The following is a 19,854-nucleotide window of genomic DNA, read 5'->3' as shown; positions in this document are numbered from 1 at the left end:
TGTGCAAAAGCACTGAAGGCATTCAGACAATCATTCCAAAATTTGTTATCTATTTTGCCTACCAGGACTTTTGGGTAGGAATTTCCAAAACAAGCTATATTGTTAAACTCTGGAACTATCGATAAAAGTAGGTTCTTCCATTTATAATCCTTTATTACACCCAAAATCTTTCTCATCCATATAAGTTTAAGGACTTTGTTTTGGTAATTTTGACATATAGTCTTAGAAAGGAAACCCGCAACCATTTTTCCATTAGTAGCAACTAGGGATCGATTATATGCACCATCCCATAGACAGGATAACTCACACCACGGCCTTTGATGTACTAGTCGTAGTACACTGGCTGGGACGAGAAATAGCCCAATGGGCCCACCGACGGGGATCGTTTGAACTGACACTTTATGTTTTTAAATATTACCATATATAGTAAATATTAGTACACAATTCACACAAATCAGCAGTGGAAAAAAACGCACACCACCAAGGCTAATTTGGCGACGTGACAGAAGAACAAAGGGCTAACAAATCTCATCCTATAAATTACCTGATACCTGTCAGGTTTTCATGGGTAATGTACAGAAGAGTCCTATATAGGGTACAGAAAGTCCACCGCATACAACCAATAATTAATATAACTCAGCCATGTTTGACACTGTTTGACCATGACATCTACAAATCTTGCACCTGCACCGACCAGTGATCCATAACTGGTTCAACAAAGGCCATGGATTGTGCTATCCTGTCTGTGGGAAGCGCAAATAAAAGATCCCTTGCTGCTAATCGGAACGAGTAACCCATGTAGTGGCGACAGCGGGTTTCTTCTCAAAATCTGTGTGGTCCTTAACCATATGTCTGACGCCATATACCCGTAAATAAAATGTGTTGAGTGCGTCGTTAAATAAAACATTTCTTTTTTTTCTTTTTTTCGAGGTTTGTGTACAGCGCCCAGCCTCGTTTTGATCTCTCGCTGCGGACACTGCGGTTGGTGTTGGTTTGCGGTTACGGTGGCTGTAATAATGGAATTTTTAACTTTGTACGGACTGCTGCTAGAAGAAACCTGGTTTGAATATCGTTTTAGTTACTTAATTTGTAATCACTGTGGTTATTGTACGTTATAGACATTTCCCCCGCCCTTTTTGCGGTTAAATGGATAAGGACACGCCGTGTGCCATTTTGCAATGCAACATTGCAAGATTGTTTCAATGACTACATTGTCTTTAGTCAAGTTCGTCAGCTGGAGGCAACTGATAGTCATCCGCCAGAGCATGGTGCGTCCCATAGGTGGGAATGCGGTTCAAAGACAATAACTTTTAGAATTTCTAGATAAGGATAAGTTTGGAATATTTTAATTTTACATTCTGATGTAGGCAAGCAAAGCACATGTGACGTCATGAATAGTGATAAACGCGGGTTTTCTGAAAGTAGCATCTTTGAATTATTTTGTGACTGCAAAAACTTTTTATTTTTTTATTTTAAATATCCAACTGTTACCTTTCTATTTTGGTTAGTAGGGTTAGGATTAGTTAGATTTCCATATACACTGGTGGCACCTAAAGTCCAACCCCCTCTCCCCCCCCCCCCCCCCCCCCCCCCCCCCCCCCCCCCCCCCCCAGGGACGTCGGAAGCAAATTAATATTGGGGAGGCGGATGTCAACCGAGCGAAGCGAGTGAGTGCTAGGGGGGTCCGGGGGCAAGCTCCCCCGAACATTTTTGAATTCTAGATGCCATTTCCTGCATTCTGCTGCATTTAAGATACAACTTTAGTAGGTATTTTATACATATTTTTGTAGCAAAAGTACTGGTAAAAAAGCGTATTTCACCGATAATTTTAGGACATTTAAAAAGTTTGTATGAGGTGTCACCATCTGTGCCCTTTTCTTTGACATATTTGGAAGAGTGCAAAATGCAAATACCATTTTACATGTGTGTAAACTGTTTTAGAATGTATTACAAAATATTAAACAAACAACATAGTACAGTCAGTTGTTGCTATTATATGAAGCTAGGGTATTGAATGAAACCATGGGCCAAGTGACACAACTCAGTTTAGCTTTTAAATTATAACTGCAGGGGCATGCACATGAAATTTTGCAGAGGAGGGTGTCTATCAGTATTGACATCAAGTGTTATTCATGTGTGTTGATAAAACGCGGACCAGGACCAGACCCGAACGCTTGACAAATATAATTTTTCCTTTTTAAAAACAAAAACAAATTAAACTAAGTGTTCGTCAACTGTGCATAGTTGAGAAACATGTTTTTTCATGTAGTGGCCTTAAAAATGGAAAATGACAAACTGCACATGCACATTACGATACTTTTTGCAAACGCATGTGCCTGAATGCAGTTAGAAACGTCACACTTTTTCCTGTTTTCCGGAGGGTGTTTCACTTTTGTTTACTAGAATGGATTTGTTTTACATCCAAATTGTAGATTTTTTTACGTTAAATGATTACAGTCTATTTTGTTTCACGTATTGTAGCTGAAAAATGCTGAATAACATCGTATTCGTGTTTTTGTCGTTAGGTGAACGCAGTTTGGGACGTCGATGGTATAATAGGAAAGGTCCTAATAGCCTATAGGCTTGTAGCCTGTCGACCAATCCCACCAGGAAAAAAAAAGGAATAAATATTGTTTAAACTAAAGTCCAAATCAAATTGTTAACAACTATGATAAATTGCTCTCCTATATACCTTTCAGGGCTGGCCAAAAGTACCCGCCCGTCGCCCCAGACGAGTAAAAATTTGCTCTAACGAGTGAAATTTGCAATTCAGTCATCCGGCGGGCAACCAAAATTTCATAAAGCAAACTGCCTCTTTATCCCTTTTGTATACTTGCGTAGTTTGCAGAAAGCGCCATCCATTTCAAACCTTGGCCAAAACCTCGAGGCCGGTCACAGACTTCGATTGGTTGTGCAAGTAAGAAAACTATAACTGACCCCCAACCCCCCTCTCTACATCCATGCCCTATGTACAGTGTGTGTGTGTGTGTGTGTGTGTGTGTGTGAGGCCCCTGCATTTCACGGAAACAATACTTTTCAGTAGCGTATCAGTAAAATCATGGCACCGTACTTTCGTTTCTCATGATTATTATATCGAATACCGTATTTGACCGGACGTAGGCCCACGTCTTTGAATAAGCGCCCCTCCTATACGGTCATAAAAGCACCTTATTCATTCCAAGACCTAACTTTGGTAAAACATTCCAGATGTTTGACTGGGTCCCATGACATATAATAATTAGAATTTAATTACAACAGTTTGTAATAAAACTAAAACAAGTTCTGTTTCCTTCTTTTGTGTTGTTATATTTTTTGTATGGTATGATAACGTTTTTAAAGTGTAATTTAAGTAAGTTCTTTTTTAAAATGAAATTCGGTCGCGGGCCATTCAAAAGTTGTACGGGCGAGTCAAAGTGTTGCTTTCAGTAGCACGATTGGCCAATCAAAAAAAATCCAAAGTACATACCCTGTTTTTTAAATTACTAAGTGGTCTTTTTTCTTTCTGTGGCCTGTACCTGTATTGTGAGATAACCGACCGCCCCTAAAATGGTAATGGACATTATCAGCCGACCTGCTTTATTACTGTAAATAATTCTGTGAAACCCCAATCTAATTAAAATTAGCTCCACTATTAAAACATTCGGGATTATGCCGAGGGTATACAAAATGATTCGGGTGAATTACGAAGTATGCCGGAAACTAATTGCAATATAAAATTTATATAAAATTTGTTTCAAGACGAAATAAAACCCCTGATGGTATAGCCATAAAATCTGTTTATACTAGTATACAAGCCAAAGTTTATTACTGCACTTTTCCCCCTGTTTTTTTCAATGTTGAAATAGACCAACACGTTCGCCTATTGCATAAATAGTCTCGACCGATATTTTTAGAATTTGTATGCTCCCGAATAACGCTATAAAAGGCGATATTTAAATTGTTACATATATATGAAATGTCACCTGGACATGGGAGTCCATGCAATGCTGCTAGATCTACTAGCTAGACCCAGTAGAGCTAATTTTAATCAGATTGGTGAAACCCATGATTAAGTAGACATTCACAAAACTGACCAATTACGTAGTCCCAAAGAAAAGAAAATTATCACTTGGGTATTGTGAGTGATCGTTTTTGCTCCAACGTACCCTACCAATAGGCCTAATAATATGCATTTATTCTTTGGAGTTTTAAGAAAGAAAAAATACTATCTCCGTTTCTTTCTATTAATGGAAATTGAAATATATTTAGTTAAACTAGTTTATTATATTATTAAGTCATTTAGTTTGTTTTACAAGTCATGCTGATGAAAGCGAAGCACTTTGTTGAAAATGAAAGCGTTTGTTTACACTGTACATACAGAAGTTGATTGGAGCTAACATCACTTCGCCCCAAGCTAAAATTCCAGGCGTAACGATGACAAAAGAATTGCTATATAATTTTTATAACTTATTTCGCACCCTGTGTGTATAGCCGGCCCTCATTTGCCATGTCTCTATGCACTACGGTCGTTTATATAAAATTCCAGGGTATATATTACACGCTGTTGTATATATAGGCCATTTTCACAAAAAGGGGCAAATAACGGTAGACATTGCAGCTCCAATATTTTCCACAAAACAGCAATTATAAATATAATGTAAATAAACAGGGATGCACATAAAAAGCATTTTCACTTGATGCTCTGAAGATGATATTTGGCCATGCATATGCATTAGAAAAGCTTGTGGACCTTAAAATTATGTACCCAAAATGTCCACTCTGTTATTATGCACAAAAGCACATGTTATCGTTATGGGATCGCTAAACTCCCTAAAATACTAATTAAGTGTTTGCTTTTAAATTGCAAAATGTAAGTAAACCACTCACAAATACATACGTTTCTTAAATTTTAATTTAAAATATTAAAATAAAACTACACTGCATACAACTTTAATTTGCACCTTTTATTTTTCATTTTATTGTCTTTACCATTATATTACCTACAAAAAGAACCAACATTTTATTAGTTTGAAAGTTTCCCACCAGATGGCACTGTCAAATCTAGGTCTAGCTTAGATCAGCATGTTAAGTACATAAATACTAGCTGGGTATCTTTATAGGCAAGTTATTTTTAATTCTTAAAAAAACTTCTTTCAATGTCACATTTATTGTCTTTCTATTTATTGTTTTATAGTTTAATAAAATATTCTGGAAGCATGAGAAACCCATCATTTATATTAGAGTAAATCTGTTTTTAAAAGCCATTTGCATGATTGCATTACCGATGTACATTGCAGATGGCACAAATACCATGTCATGTGTCTCTACCGTTATCTATGTTGCATAATAGAAAAGACAGATTTAACACTTTTTCACAATCATCCAGTATAGCATTATATCTTACATACGCCTGTAATAGTAACAATTATAGATACTATATACAGTGAAACCTCTCAAAACCGGACCCTCTGTAAACCGGAATTCTCTCCCAAACCGGACATTTTTAACGGTCCTTTTTTAAAAATCGATACAGAACTTAACCTCTCTAAACTGGATACCTCTTAATACCCGAAATTTTACTTGGTCCTGAGGGTGTCTGGTTTAGAGGAGTTTCACTGTACATTTATAAAAATATGTACCATTAATAGATTTTCTGTGTTTAATAAATTAATGGTAAAGACAATTGTTTACTATTATGCCTTACGATTAAGGGTAAAAGCAGGATGGAAATATTTTTATGTACGTTTAAAAAAATTATACATCTAGTTTTGCTACTTGAAATCATGCACCACTGAACATATACATGATCTGCTTTAGATTTTAATACTAAAGACACAAAAAACACATTTTATATTTTAAAAAATTATTTGCCGTTATTTGCCCCTTTTTGTGAAAATAGCCTGTATAGCCTCATCACTACGTAATCAGTTTTGTCATACGTTTTATGACTTTTTATAGAGTTCCAAATTTTTTAAAATGATGCAGGATTCTGTCTATCATGGTTCAGTTAAAATGTTTTGGATAATACAATAACGAGGTTTCAAATTGGTATTCCAAATGAATGTAATTTCCATTTATAATTTATATTTAGAGAAATAAGGCCCACTAAATCTGTGAACAAATGCCTTTAATGAGAAAAGGAGAGATTCTTCCCGAAATAAAAGAACTTTCACTCAGTCGCTGAAGAACAACAAAAACAATGATAACAACAAAAAATCCCCTCCACACACACACACACACACAGACAGAGAGAGAGAGAGAGAGAGAGAGAGAGAGAGAGAGAGAGAGAGAGAGAGAGAGGAGGAGAGAGAGAGAGAGAGGAGAGAGAGAGAGAGAGAGAGAGAGAGAGAGAGAGAGAGAGAGCAGCAACAACAATAATCAATTAATGTCTTACTAGTATATGGGACATTTCACATGGGACATATACCGGTAGTATTTACGACGAAAAGTAATTTAAAGTCATATACTTTTCTCCACTTGTCCAATTTTTTTTTTTTATTATTACCAGGTATTATTTATACATACTGCTATCTTGTGGCATTTTGTTGTCTTACAAACAACATGATTGCCCGTGTCTGTTTTTATTAACTGAATGATGACCAGCCTCGGTGGCGTAGTGGTTACGCCATCGGACTACATGCTGGTAGGTACGGGGTTTGCAGCCCGGTACCACCTCCAACCCAGAGCGAGTTCTTAAGGGCTCAATGGGTAGGTGTAAGGCCACTACACCCTCTTCTCTCTCACTAACCACTAACCAACTAACAACTAACCCACTGTCCTGGACAGACAGTCCAGATAGCTGAGGTGTGTGCCCAGGACAGTGTGCTTGAACCTTAATTGGATATAAGCATGAAAATAACTTGAAATGAAATGAATGATGACATTGTAAATATCGACTGGCCTCTGTATATGACAAAGTCACAAAGTTACGACTTTGGAGATAATAATGGTTTTGTTGCTTTCATTCTCAGCACTCGATCGTGATGAAGACAAGCCTCTCTAACAATGTGTCTCCTCTTGAAAAGAAAAGGAATTCTGCTTCCACGGAGATTAAATGACAAGCATACATCAGGTATTATTTTACAGCTCTCTTTTTCCGTATTCCTTTTTCTTTTAATATTACCTGTCCTCACAAGTTCACCCCCCCCCCCCCCCCCCCCCACACACACACACACACGAGTGGTCTGGTCCGAACATCCCAACAGCCAATGGGATGGCCTAAAATTCTTCACTGTATGCTCCCTGTAGTTCCGGTCATGAGACTTCAACTTCCTTCTTTTCCTTTCGCTAATCTGGTTCGGACATGGTTTTTTTTTAGCTCTGCTGTTTGGAATCAAAGTTTTGTTTTTTTTTGTGATACTTGTGTTTTATTATGGTGGATTAGTTTCCTCCATTGTCTTATTATGCTCGTCGCTATCTTCGTCTCAACGTGGACCCGGTCTACGATCCTGTCTGCATACCAGAAGGAAGGTTTGCCTGCACCTTCAGCATCCAATCCGCATGAATTGCGTACACTGGCCGCCACCCTGTCAGTGGTAGAAACTAGGAAATATGTTCACTGGCCCGGGGGACTATTAGCTGAGAAAAGTTGCTAGTCCCCAGGAAAAATCACTAGCCCCCTACCACCCCCACTTTATTATTGAAGCAGTTTAAGAAGACGAAACCTATATGGGATCTAGTAAGTTGATCAAGGATTGAAAAGTAAAGCTTTGTTTTATTTAACGACGCCATTAGAGCAAATTGATTTTGTATCTCATCATCGGCTATTGGACTCAAACATATGGTCATTCTGACACTGGGTTTTTTAGAGGAAACCCGCTGTTGCCACATATGCTACTCTTTTACGACAGGCAACAAGGGATATTTCATTTGTGCCTCCCACGGGCAGGATAGCACAAACCATGGCTTTTGTTGAACCAGTTATGGATCACTGGTTGGTGCAAGTGGTTTACACCTACCCATTGAGCCTTGCGGAGCACTCATTCAGGGTCTGGAGTCGGTATCTGGATTAAAAATCCCATGCCTCGACTGGGATCCGAAACCAGTACCTACCAGCCTGTAGACCGATGGCCTAACCACGACGCCACCGAGGCCGGTTTCAAGGATTGAACATCCATTACTGTGTTGCTTGTACTTTATCTTTAATAGTGCAAATATAATGGACATCCACAATGAAATGAATAAAAGTGAAGATTCAAATGTGTTGTCATTTGTGATTAGTTTTCGTATTTGTTTAATGGAGATTCCTTATTTAGAAGCCTTTGTCACAAGTTTCTGGCTAACAATACTTTATAAAAGATCATAATTGCACATGATAAACATTACAGTAAAGTACACCACCGTGGTCGTCATTTAGTAAATGTTTTTTTTTGGGGGGGGGGGTGTAAATTACATCCCCACTCCACCCCCAAGGCGGCAGCAAAGGGTGGGGTGTTTACAAAAATAATAATAATAGCAATTATAATATTAAATTAATTTAAGTCATACAACTCAGGAATTATCTTTACTGTTACTGAATTATTTTATTCTGTCCTAATACACTCGGATGTCCACTGGTAAACTTGTGACATTTGGAAGCAGCTGCTGCTAGTTAAAATATATTGATGCCAACATGATCTATTGCAATACGAAACGAACACAAAGCACCAACAGACACATACACACACACACACACACACACACATACTTCTCTTCTGAACATGCCTGATCTACAATCGGAATATTACGTCAATTTTCCCAAATCGGAAACAAAAACCGGAAAGGGCTATTTAAATTGCACTCACCCCCAGAGATTTCTACTCGCCTGGGGCGAGGGGGCGAACTTTAGCTTCTATCCCTGCATGTCCCTGCACTGTAACACACCCATTCAGCACATATTTACTGGTTGTTTTCGGGTGACTGATTCTATCTTCGCTAACTACTACTTGCGAGATGTCTCCACAGAGGATGTTCAGGGTTTCCATCATCTGGGACCTGTGGTGACTGTGCAGACTTTGGTGAATACTAGCCGTCCTCATCGTCGCTGAGCTACTGTTGACTTATGGACTGCACACCGAGATGTCTTTCATTTCAACAGATGATGACTTGCTAAGACTTCTGTTCTTTGCACTGATACCATTTGCCTTGCACTGCACTTGGCCATATGTTCCCTAACTGAACTAACACTTCTTTGGTGTACTAGCCAGAAAACGTTTGGGTATTTGTTTAGTTCAGTGTTCTGACGGATGCACCCATACTATGTTGTTGCTTGTTTTTACTAAAAACACTCCAATACGGTGGGAGGTTACCTAACACCTGCATCCCTGGTGGTACGTCTTTCCACCCTGTCAGAACCAACTTGAGATGTGGCTTTACGGTTCCTGTTCCATGTGATTAGGGGAGCCGTACATGCCACTGCTGACGGATGCCGCCTTTTCTGGTTGTTACTAACATCACCTGCATGGGTTTGTGATGGGCATCCCTAGGAGGAGGGCTTACCATGGTTGGTCTTAATTCTTCCACTTGTCAGACTCCATCCAGTCTTGGGGAGAGCAATTGTGCATCTGCGGATCACATTACCCACCGCCATTTGTTGAATGCTGCACTTGTTGAGGACAAGTAATGTGAAAAGAAATGGAGAAAACTTGGAGTGTTTTCTCTTTTATAGATACATTACCTGTCCTCATGGATTTATTCCTGCCCAAGCCTCCCCATTTCCTGTTCTCCGGTGATGCGCTCATGGAAAAGAAGGAAGTTGAAGTCACATGACCGGAACTACAGGGAGCATACAGTGAAGAATTTTAGGCCATCCCATTGGTTGTTGGGATGTTCAGACCAGACCACTCGCGTGGGTGGGTGGGGGGGGGGGGGGATTGCACTTGTGAGGACAGGTAATGTATCTATAAAAGAGAAAAAACTCCCAAGTTTTCTCCATAGTCCAATACCTGCTGACATAAATCTGCATTTTGCAGAGATACGTTTTGATTATGTAGGTTTTGTTTAGAGCTGGGCGGTATACCATATAATATATACCGTTTAGTATTAATACCGATTTACAGTACTGAGCAGATCTCAAATTACCGGAATTTCGGTATTGAAAAATGTTTCCCACCATTTAGTAAAGCATTAACGATATATCTGATGAATGCAAAATAGCTAGAGAGAGAGAGACAGACAGACAGACAGACAGAGACAGACATGTATGGAATTTAATTGTATTTAGATGAAATTGGTGGGTGAGCCTAATTGACTCGGGCATGCATTTAAAGCCGAATATACCGAAAATACCACTCAATATCAGTATCGGTATTGTGCCCATACCGATACCGAGGTAAATCACCCCCAAAGATACCGATACAGAACCTGAAATTTCAATACTAGTACCTTCCAGTTCTAGTTTTGTCGTTAAGATCATATGTATATTGTCAAAGCTGCTCTAATGATGATCCATGTGTCCCAAGTCAATAAAACTGGGTACATAGCTGTACTTGTACATTCGTCTCAATAAATACGCAGGGTATGACAAGTTTTTTTAAAACGTCGCTAGCCACAGGGCCTTTTTTTATGTACATGGGTATAAAAAAATTCAATTTATTTTTTAGTATTTAGTGAAAATTTATCTCAACCTGTAAAGGTGAATGAAGTTTTCAAAAATAAATTAATAATTTAGTTAGTTGTTTTTGTTTTTTTTTAAACTGCATGACCTACCCTATTTTGTCATGTTTGATCCTAAACCATTGTCCCGTTTTCTCTTTTGCACCCTCCACCCCCATCTTTGCGCCCTCATCTGGAGTGGGTAAATAATGTAACAAACTCCTCTCACTAACCACCCAAAACAAAATAATTTAATGCACAATACAATGTAACACGATAAAGAATGGTCTTGTTCAGTGTATTCGGTAGTGAATTGTCACCAGGAACGGTGATGTCAGTTACTCAAGTAGCCTACAGGGCAATATATCCATTGTCAGACAGGACTTTTATCAGGATAACACTAGCATATATAATTCACTGCACACTGGCAACATGTTTCCACCCAAATGAGCTAGCAGATCACTGTTTACTAGAAAGAAAACCCAGGTGGATGTTTTCGCACAATGTTCTGATGGATTCACCCATAACGTTGTTGATGTTACTACTAACACAATAATTGTATGGGAGGTTACGTAACACCTGCATCCATGGTAGTTACGCTTACCCACCCTGTGAGAAACCATTTGTTGGAAGACGACATTGCGATTCTTTACGTAATACGTGAGATCGTTCTTCCACACCACTGATGGATGCCACCATCACCACTGTCAATATTAACAGCACGGTCATGGTCCGTTAAGGGCATCCCACCCTTGATGATGTATCTATAGAAGAGAAAATACTGTTTTTTCCAATTCTGTCCTTTGGTTGTTTTCTTACATAAGTTTGTTATATTTCCATTCCTTTTTCTATGTAATGTTCTATCCTGGAATGTTTTTCGTGTTTTTATTTTTCGTTTCTATATTAAAATATTCAGTAATAAAGAAAACAGCAACGGGAAATTGGATGGCATTTCTGAGAAGTGTTAACAGAACCGCAACCAATCTTTACATATAGGATCTGGACGATTGGATACAAGATAGTCAAAATAAATAGGATTCAATACTTTGCCAGTAAATATCAATATCCATGCATCTGATCATATTTTGGACATCATATTTGAGATTAGCACCCTGAGAAACATAACAAATTATGTACAGTTATTACAACCCATAATATATTAAAAATAAACCTAATATTACGAAACTTGTCAATTGTGGCAAGCATTTTGAATTTTTTCCATTAATATGTATGTAAAAAATTTCATTGGATTCCGATACATTTTCCTTACCGAGCACCCTATTCCCTTTAACTCGTGTTTTCCTCTCATCTTTTCAATTCTAAACCTGTTTGCTCTTTAAATGTGTTCCTGGATTATATATTATTACTTTTTTTACTTACAGAGAAACATTTTACTGTCATTGACAAAACAATAAACGACTGAGAGCCAATGAAGAAATTGTGAAACTTGTTTGAACGGAACACAGGAAATTGAGTTTTATAAGGTATGGATTGAACATATAGAATACTAAATGAGCTTGACTGTCATACCATTTTTATGAAATGAGTGAACAGTTTTGGTATCCAACGAGCGAAAGCGAGTCGGATACCAACACTGTTCACTCATTTCATAAAAATGGTATGACAGTCAAGCTAGTTTAGTATTTTATTTATTACAAACCAACTGCAAACAAGCCGCAACACAGAAGTAAGCAAATGCTGAGACCAACTACACATTATTTTTATAGTAATTGGGTCAGCAAGTGATCTACGTCACGCCAATATTACATTATTTAGATACAGAGTGATTGTTATGACACGAGCAATATCTTACAGTGATGTGTAATAAATGTAGTTATATTGAACATGTGAGAGCTGGGCTTGAGGCTGGTGCTACAGCTGATTGAAGTTGAGCTTGGTTGGACTTGGAATTAGGCCAGCAATTGGTCTTGTACATGTAGTTTGGGCTGAGATCTAAAAAAAGAAGAAGTTTGTTTTCAAATTCATTTATTAATCAGCTATTGATGTCAAACATTTGGTAATTTTGACATATAGTCTTATAGAGGAGATCTGCTAGATTTTTCCATTTGTAGCAAGAGATCTTTTATATGTACCATCCCACAGACAGGATAGCATATACCACAGCCTTTGGTATAACAGTCGTACCATTTTGCCTCCAACAACCAGTCGACCACAACTGGTCAAAGGTCGTGGTATGTGCTTTCCTGTCTGGGAAAGTGCAAGCCTGTATATTGCGACATTTTTTTCGTTTGGTGACTAAATCATTTTATACGGTCGCTGCCACCCCCCCCCCCCCCCCCCTGCCCCCCACCCCCATGGCGACTGAACCAGAGTTAATAAAAATAGTCACGCTTGGAGACAATTCGGACGATATAGTTGTTGTATAGTACTAAACTTCGCCTTACTAAGCGCAAAAGCGAAATCAACTTCGTCATCGATTTCGCACAAATAAAATCATTACATCATTAATAATATGATTACAATAAAAACAGACCTCAACCATTTTCACCAAACGATCTATGTAAAATTTTAACAAGTATATATTATCAAGAGTAAATGATTTGTAAATAGTTCTAAAACATTGCTTGGTACACCTTTTGAAACACTGTATTTAAAAGCAAAGTGAAAGTTTGTAACAAAACATTTCAATCATATTAACAACCTTAAAAAAGAAGAAGAAAAGTTGATATGTGATTAACATACACTGGGATCTCTGTCAACCTTTTTCATGCAGCACATAAACACATCATCAGCATAAAGTAGAAATCCAGTTAACTATCGGCGATTCTCGAATATATACAAAGATTTCTTAATTTATTAGGCCTGCAATGTTACAACTATGAGGCACTTTTTCCCCCTTTTTTGTGGTACTTTAAAAAAAAAAAAATCTGATTGTTACAAATAAAACGTTTTATTAAAGGGGAAGTAAACTCAAGCCTTGAAATATGCATATCTGGACCACCAACACATACTGAAACTTTAAGAAATGAAAAACTTGTAATTTTTGTTTTGTTTTATTCTGTCCGGTACTGTAGCTTGGGACGAAGTGACGTCAGCTCCTACCAACTCCTGTATGCAAAGTGTAAACAAACGCTCTAATTAATTTATGACAAGGCACTTCGCTTTCATCAACCTGACTTTTAAAACAACATAAATGACTTGATAGTATAATAAAATATTTCACTAAATATATTTCAATTTGCATCAATAGAACGAAATGGAGTTGTAGTATTTTTCTTGTAAAAAAAAAAAAAAAAAAACTTATTATTAGACCTATTGGTAGGGTACGATGGAGCAAAAATGATCACTCACAATACCAATTACTGATATTTTCTTTTCTTTGCGACTACGTAATTGGTCAGTTTTTTTAATTTTAGATGAGAAAGTCTACTTAAGGGTTTTACAGAATTATTTACAGTAATAAAGCAGGTCAGCTGATAATGTCCATTACCATTTTAGGGGTGGCAGGTTAGCCCACAAAATCCTGTGATCTTAATAAAACAGGACAATTGTTTGTGTCTAGACAGCGGTAATTACCGTGACTGGTTACCTTCCAAATATACACCAGCCAATCAGGAATCACAGGTACAGGCCACGGAAGGAAAAGACCAATTAACTAAGAAAACACTAGATTTTCATTTCAGTACGTAGGTTAATGCATGGACAAAACATAATACAGTTATTTCGCCACTTTGACAATGGTGGTTTATTTTGTATTGAAAAGTAATGTATACTTATTGCCCGCTTACTGGGATGGATATTACAGAACATTGCGATGCATCCACAAAAATCAGGTACATTTGTTTCTTCAGTTCTAACGTGACGCATTAAGTATTATGTAACCATCGGCTCGCCGGAGAACGTATTCACTGGGATGGTGCAAAATGGCTGTGCCCGTTATGTATAATAGCTGCCATATTTAACTGTTTTATTAATTAAATATAACATTATACTTGTTGATATTAAGCAAGAAAGTGCATTATAGATAGTTGAATATGCATACCAGTCCAAAAGCCTTGCGTGAGGATTTCTTTAATGCATGGATTAAAAAGAAGAGAAAAATAATTTTCAAACTTGTATTTCTGCTTATATCAGATATTTATAACAACATACATCGATGAATTTAAATAATGTTTTATGTTTTTTATACAGGAGACTGCCACTCCAGCATTGCTTTTTAGTAAAGTTTTTGTAAATCAGATTATTACAATCTGTTTTGGTAGAGACTTAGAAATTACTTTCTGGTGTAATACTGATGTAAACAGACAATTACAGATATTAGTCACCCAGTACATATATAAATTGCACAAATGTCTCTCAGATACATTTCATGCTTTTCAAAGTTCTTAAATATTTACACCAATGGTTTACACCTACTCACATAGACAAGCACACCACACAAATAAAGACAGATATAGACATGTAGACATACACGCACACGCACACACACACACACATACAGTGCTCGAACTTGATGACGACAGCAATTGCCGCCGTTGAGAAATAAATTGCTGTAGGTAGAGAGCATCACCAATGGCAGTTTTGTGTCATCGGTAAAGCTCCTCGACAAAGGTGAAATGTATACACCTGGGGCCTAATTTACATAGGTCTCTTAGGCTTTGTGTGACGGAACATGCTCTTAACTTCTTTTCGCCTGTGGCGATATTAATTGCTTTAGAGAGCCGTGTGCAGTTGCAATATGCACTTAGACTAGGTGGGCACTTTGTTACGTAATACCTCCGCGCGACCGTACCCTCTATTACACACCCAGATCAGGTGTGGAGGCCATGTGGCCAGTAGTTACGTAATACCTACGATAGTGCGGTTTTACGACCGTGATTTTGGCGAACTAGGCGACAGTAAGTCTGACCATCTGAGAAAAATATGCCGTCTTGGTCGCTGTGGAAATATCACTTGTAGGTATTCGGTACCGCCTTGTACCCCCAGGCGATATTTGGTTTTGTAATAAATAGATAGGATTTAGAGATATCGGGGAGAAACATAGGAAGGCTTCCAGGGGGAACGTTGTCCGTCCCGGACTGGTAAATATATTATTTCTGCTCTGTTGTATAACCTTGATGTGATTGATGTGACTTTAAATATTTTAATACTGTATTATACCAATATTATTTAGACAGTGTTTCCGGTAACTGACGAAGTAAATTGTAGGCTTCACTGTCTAAAATTATTAAAGCTTAACCAGTCATCCTAGAGGACCTAGGTAAACTGTAGGTTATTGTCTTTATGGTGATATGTACCAGTATTAATTCTGTATTACAATGTTACTGAATGAGTAGTTCAGGGTTAATTAAAAATTAACCAGTTAGGAATAGAGTTGTAATTCCTTTATTAATTAAGTTCCCCTGGAAGCGTTTCTCAATTATCACACGTGTGTGTGTTGTATCACGGTGAAGTGATTAGAATATTGTGTAAACTAGACACCTAGTGATTAACTAATTAAGTGATTAGTTCTGGATTGTTATTATTATTGTTGTTGTTAACTAATTAACTGCGGCAAATATATTTGTTAGCTTAAGGTTAATACAGATTCCAAAGTGTATTGTGTTTTGTTGTGTTTTCTAGTGAACTAAACGTGCTATATTACATATACTTTATATAAGATCGTATCTCTGTTTATACCTAGAGCCGAGCTACTCGGGTATACACTGCCCGATACAGAGAGATCTAATAAATATACAGTTAGGAGAGATATTTGGATAATCGTGTTTCATTCAGTTACAGGTATTATAGGATCCCCGTGACACTTTGCTTGACAACAAAGCATCCTCCTTGCAAGTCTTTTAGCATTGCACTGCGAGTTCGCAGAGTTGTGAGAGTTTAGTGAATTAGGCTCCTGGTGTACATTAACTGCAATATTTAACAGTTGCATGTTTGAAATATGTCTACATACAGCAAAATAACCTTTCAGTCATGTTTATTTGCTGCAAATGTTACTTTTAAAAAATCTTGCAGGCTCAAAGTTGCTGTTGGTGGGCCATTTCACCCATGGCAATTCTTTTAAAAATTGCTGTGGGAGACAAATTCTTAAGTTCGAGCCCTGTACATATGTACATACTTCCGTGCAACAGGTTCGAGTATATGGTCTTTTCCCCATACATATTCTTGATTGTGGTAAAGACATTATAAAATAAATATTAAAAGCTATACATCAGCTAATACAGAATTGTAAACCGAACAAAATAAGCAAAATTGCATGTCCAAAGGTGATTTTCCTAGTGAGTTATGATCATTTTGCTGATTTGTGGGATTTTGGCCATTTTTAAAGATATCAGACTAATTAAAAATCCATGTTGGATCTGTTTACAATTTGGTACTCAAACTAAAAAAATTGAGGTCTGTCTCATGGACTAATATGTGGCTAAAATTCCTATATGCAGGGTATCAATTGACATAAAACACCACAGATATAAATAATACCACCCTTCACCCTTAATCAAAAACAAAAATGGGAGTGAAGCTCATTTCAGAAATAACGGGTAGTGTCTATAACTACCCTAGTTCCACACAAAATTTGAATACTTTTTTTTTACTGGTACCACATACGTGTTTCAAGCACAAGGTTACCCGACACGGTGGTATACTATATGAAATAAACTTGCATACATTTTTTTGCCCAGATGAAACTTGTTTTTTTTACAACCAACACACTCACATTTATCACCAATCACAGGTCGTGTTGTGTTAACTGCTGTATCAAAAGTTGGGTGCACCTTAAAGTTTGACCCAGCCAAAAGTTATTTGGTTTAGTACTGCCTTCTGTGGCGTACATTAACAACATGGGTGGAGCCAAGTCTATGGTGTGTAACATGAAGGCAAGAGAAATTTGACAATATGGGTGGAGCCAAGTCTATGGTGTGTAACATGAAGGCAAGAGAAATTTGACAATATGGGTGGAGCCAAGTCTATGGTGTGTAACATGAAGGCAAGAGAAATTTGACAATATGGGTGGAGCCAAGTCTATGGTGTGTAACATGAAGGCAAGAGAAATTTGACAATATGGGTGGAGCCAAGTCTATGGTGTGTAACATGAAGGCAAGAGAAATTTGACAATATGGGTGGAGCCAAGTCTATGGTGTGTAACATGAAGGCAAGAGAAATTTGACAATATGGGTGGAGCCAAGTCTATGGTGTGTAACATGAAGGCAAGAGAAATTTGACAATATGGGTGGAGCCAAGTCTATGGTGTGTAACATGAAGGCAAGAGAAATTTGACAATATGGGTGGAGCCAAGTCTATGGTGTGTAACATGAAGGCAAGAGAAATTTGACAATATGGGTGGAGCCAAGTCTATGGTGTGTAACATGAAGGCAAGAGAAATTTGACAATATGGGTGGAGCCAAGTCTATGGTGTGTAACATGAAAGGCAAGAGAAATTTGACAATATGGGTGGAGCCAAGTCTATGGTGTGTAACATGAAGGCAAGAGAAATTTGACAATATGGGTGGAGCCAAGTCTATGGTGTGTAACATGAAGGCAAGAGAAATTTGACAATATGCAAGCAAATGAAATGTGGTTCACTGCAGTTCACCTTCCTAGATCAGAAAACTTCACAGCACAGGGAGAGTAGAAACTGAATGCATACTTAAAATACTAATATATTTCTAAAAGTAACTCATCTGGGTTTTGTAACACCCACAGTTGATATATTTGCTTCTAGACTTAACAATGAGTCAGCTGGAAATGGGGTCCGGGTACTTATGCTCTAGATGTCTTTAATTTATGTTGGGGAAATATTTCATTTTACACTTTTTCCTCCTTTCAGCATTTTGAACAAAGTGAGCCAGAAAGTCATCGCAGACCGAGCAACAGGGTTAATACTGAAGTGGCTCCAATGTGGAACACTCAAAGTTGGTTTCCAACAATGATGTGCATGTGTGTTTGGCCTCCATTGATTCTAAAACATCCAAAGAGAATTGGAGTCTAGCTAAATTAACTTTTTAAGTTAACTATGTTAATTGCTGGCAGTAGTATCTGGACAGCGGTCACTGTCACACTTAGATTTAGAAAACATGCATACCAGTAGTTAATATGCATATAAAATAGTGTTTCATTTAAAACTTTACTTAAGCAATGTAACCTTCATTTCATGCAGGACCTTTGGTCGTAAGGAAGTTTTCTGAGCATTCTTTATACAGTGAAACTGCTATTACGACCACCCATGGGACTTAATAAATATGGTCTTATTAGAAGGGTGGGCTTGTTAGTGGGTTACTATCATTTTATGTTGATTCCAAATTATATACAATTATAACATATGAAATAGATTGCAAATATCATTTATTTTAATTATTTACAGTGAGCACTAAAATAGGATTAAGAACTAATGTCGATGAATTTATAAATACTGAATATATTATTCGAAATTATATGAAAAAAGTGTATTGTCTGTTGAATTTGATGTTTCTAATAACAATGTTGCATATAAAATTATATCGAAATATAGTGATAGTACGACTACAACATTCATGTTTGGGTTTCAGCACTTTGACATAACTCGCTCAAGATATACAAACCCACTTTGTCAATGCCACCTCTCTAAATAACAATTTGTTTTGTTACTTTTTGGATTAGTTGGTCACCTTAATGGAACGATATTCCAGTTAACAATTAAGTTCGTCCTGTCTCGTAGGGATGACTGTGAATGTGTATCTTCAACTAAACAATAATATATGCATGTAATCAACGTTCTGGGCTGGGCATTAAAGTAATTGTAGTGATGCTCTTAATAAGTTACATACTTTGTATCGTCAGTGTGCATCTTTATAAATGTGTTTAATTAGCATGTCACTATAATCAGAATGTGTGCAGGCTTGTGGGTCACTTGACTGACTGCAGTAAGAAAACAATCAATCATCACGTTCCATAGCTCATTAATATTAACTAGGTTACAATGTTTTCTTGATACTAAATGTACTGGTATCCTTTTCATGCTCCATTTAACTAACATGATTACTCTTTGACTGTATTACCTGTCATTTATTAACAATCAGAAAGAACAAAGGAACCATTGATAAATGCAGAAAAGTTGCAATGGCATGCAGGGTGGTCTTAATACTGGGGTAGTTTTACCTATAAAATAATAAGGAAATATTCCGGTCTTTAAAAAGTGCTCTTAATACAAGGGTGGTTGTTAGGTGGGGTTTCACTGTATGTGGTTTCTATAGTACTAGAGTACATTAAAAGAACAAGCTCAGTTAAGAGGCGACACTACAAACTTATTGTTGATTAGGAAACCACACAAAGCAGTTTGTAGCCTAACTATATAGCCCGTTGGATCAAATG

At 37.4% G+C, this 19,854-nt stretch overlaps 1 long non-coding RNA gene across 1 annotated transcript; it reads left to right on the top strand.

The window, feature by feature from the left end:
- Positions 1–929: 929 nt before the first annotated feature.
- Positions 930–19,290, top strand: LOC121380264. Its single transcript, XR_005958901.1, has 4 exons — positions 930–1,060; positions 6,951–7,051; positions 11,934–12,035; positions 18,335–19,290. It is a non-coding gene; the product is annotated as an uncharacterized LOC121380264 (long non-coding RNA).
- Positions 19,291–19,854: the final 564 nt, after the last annotated feature.

Source organism: Gigantopelta aegis, chromosome 8 (genome assembly GCF_016097555.1).
Source record: "Gigantopelta aegis isolate Gae_Host chromosome 8, Gae_host_genome, whole genome shotgun sequence".
NCBI lineage: Eukaryota > Metazoa > Mollusca > Gastropoda > Neomphalida > Peltospiridae > Gigantopelta > Gigantopelta aegis.
This window is presented reverse-complemented; position numbering and strand designations above follow the sequence as displayed.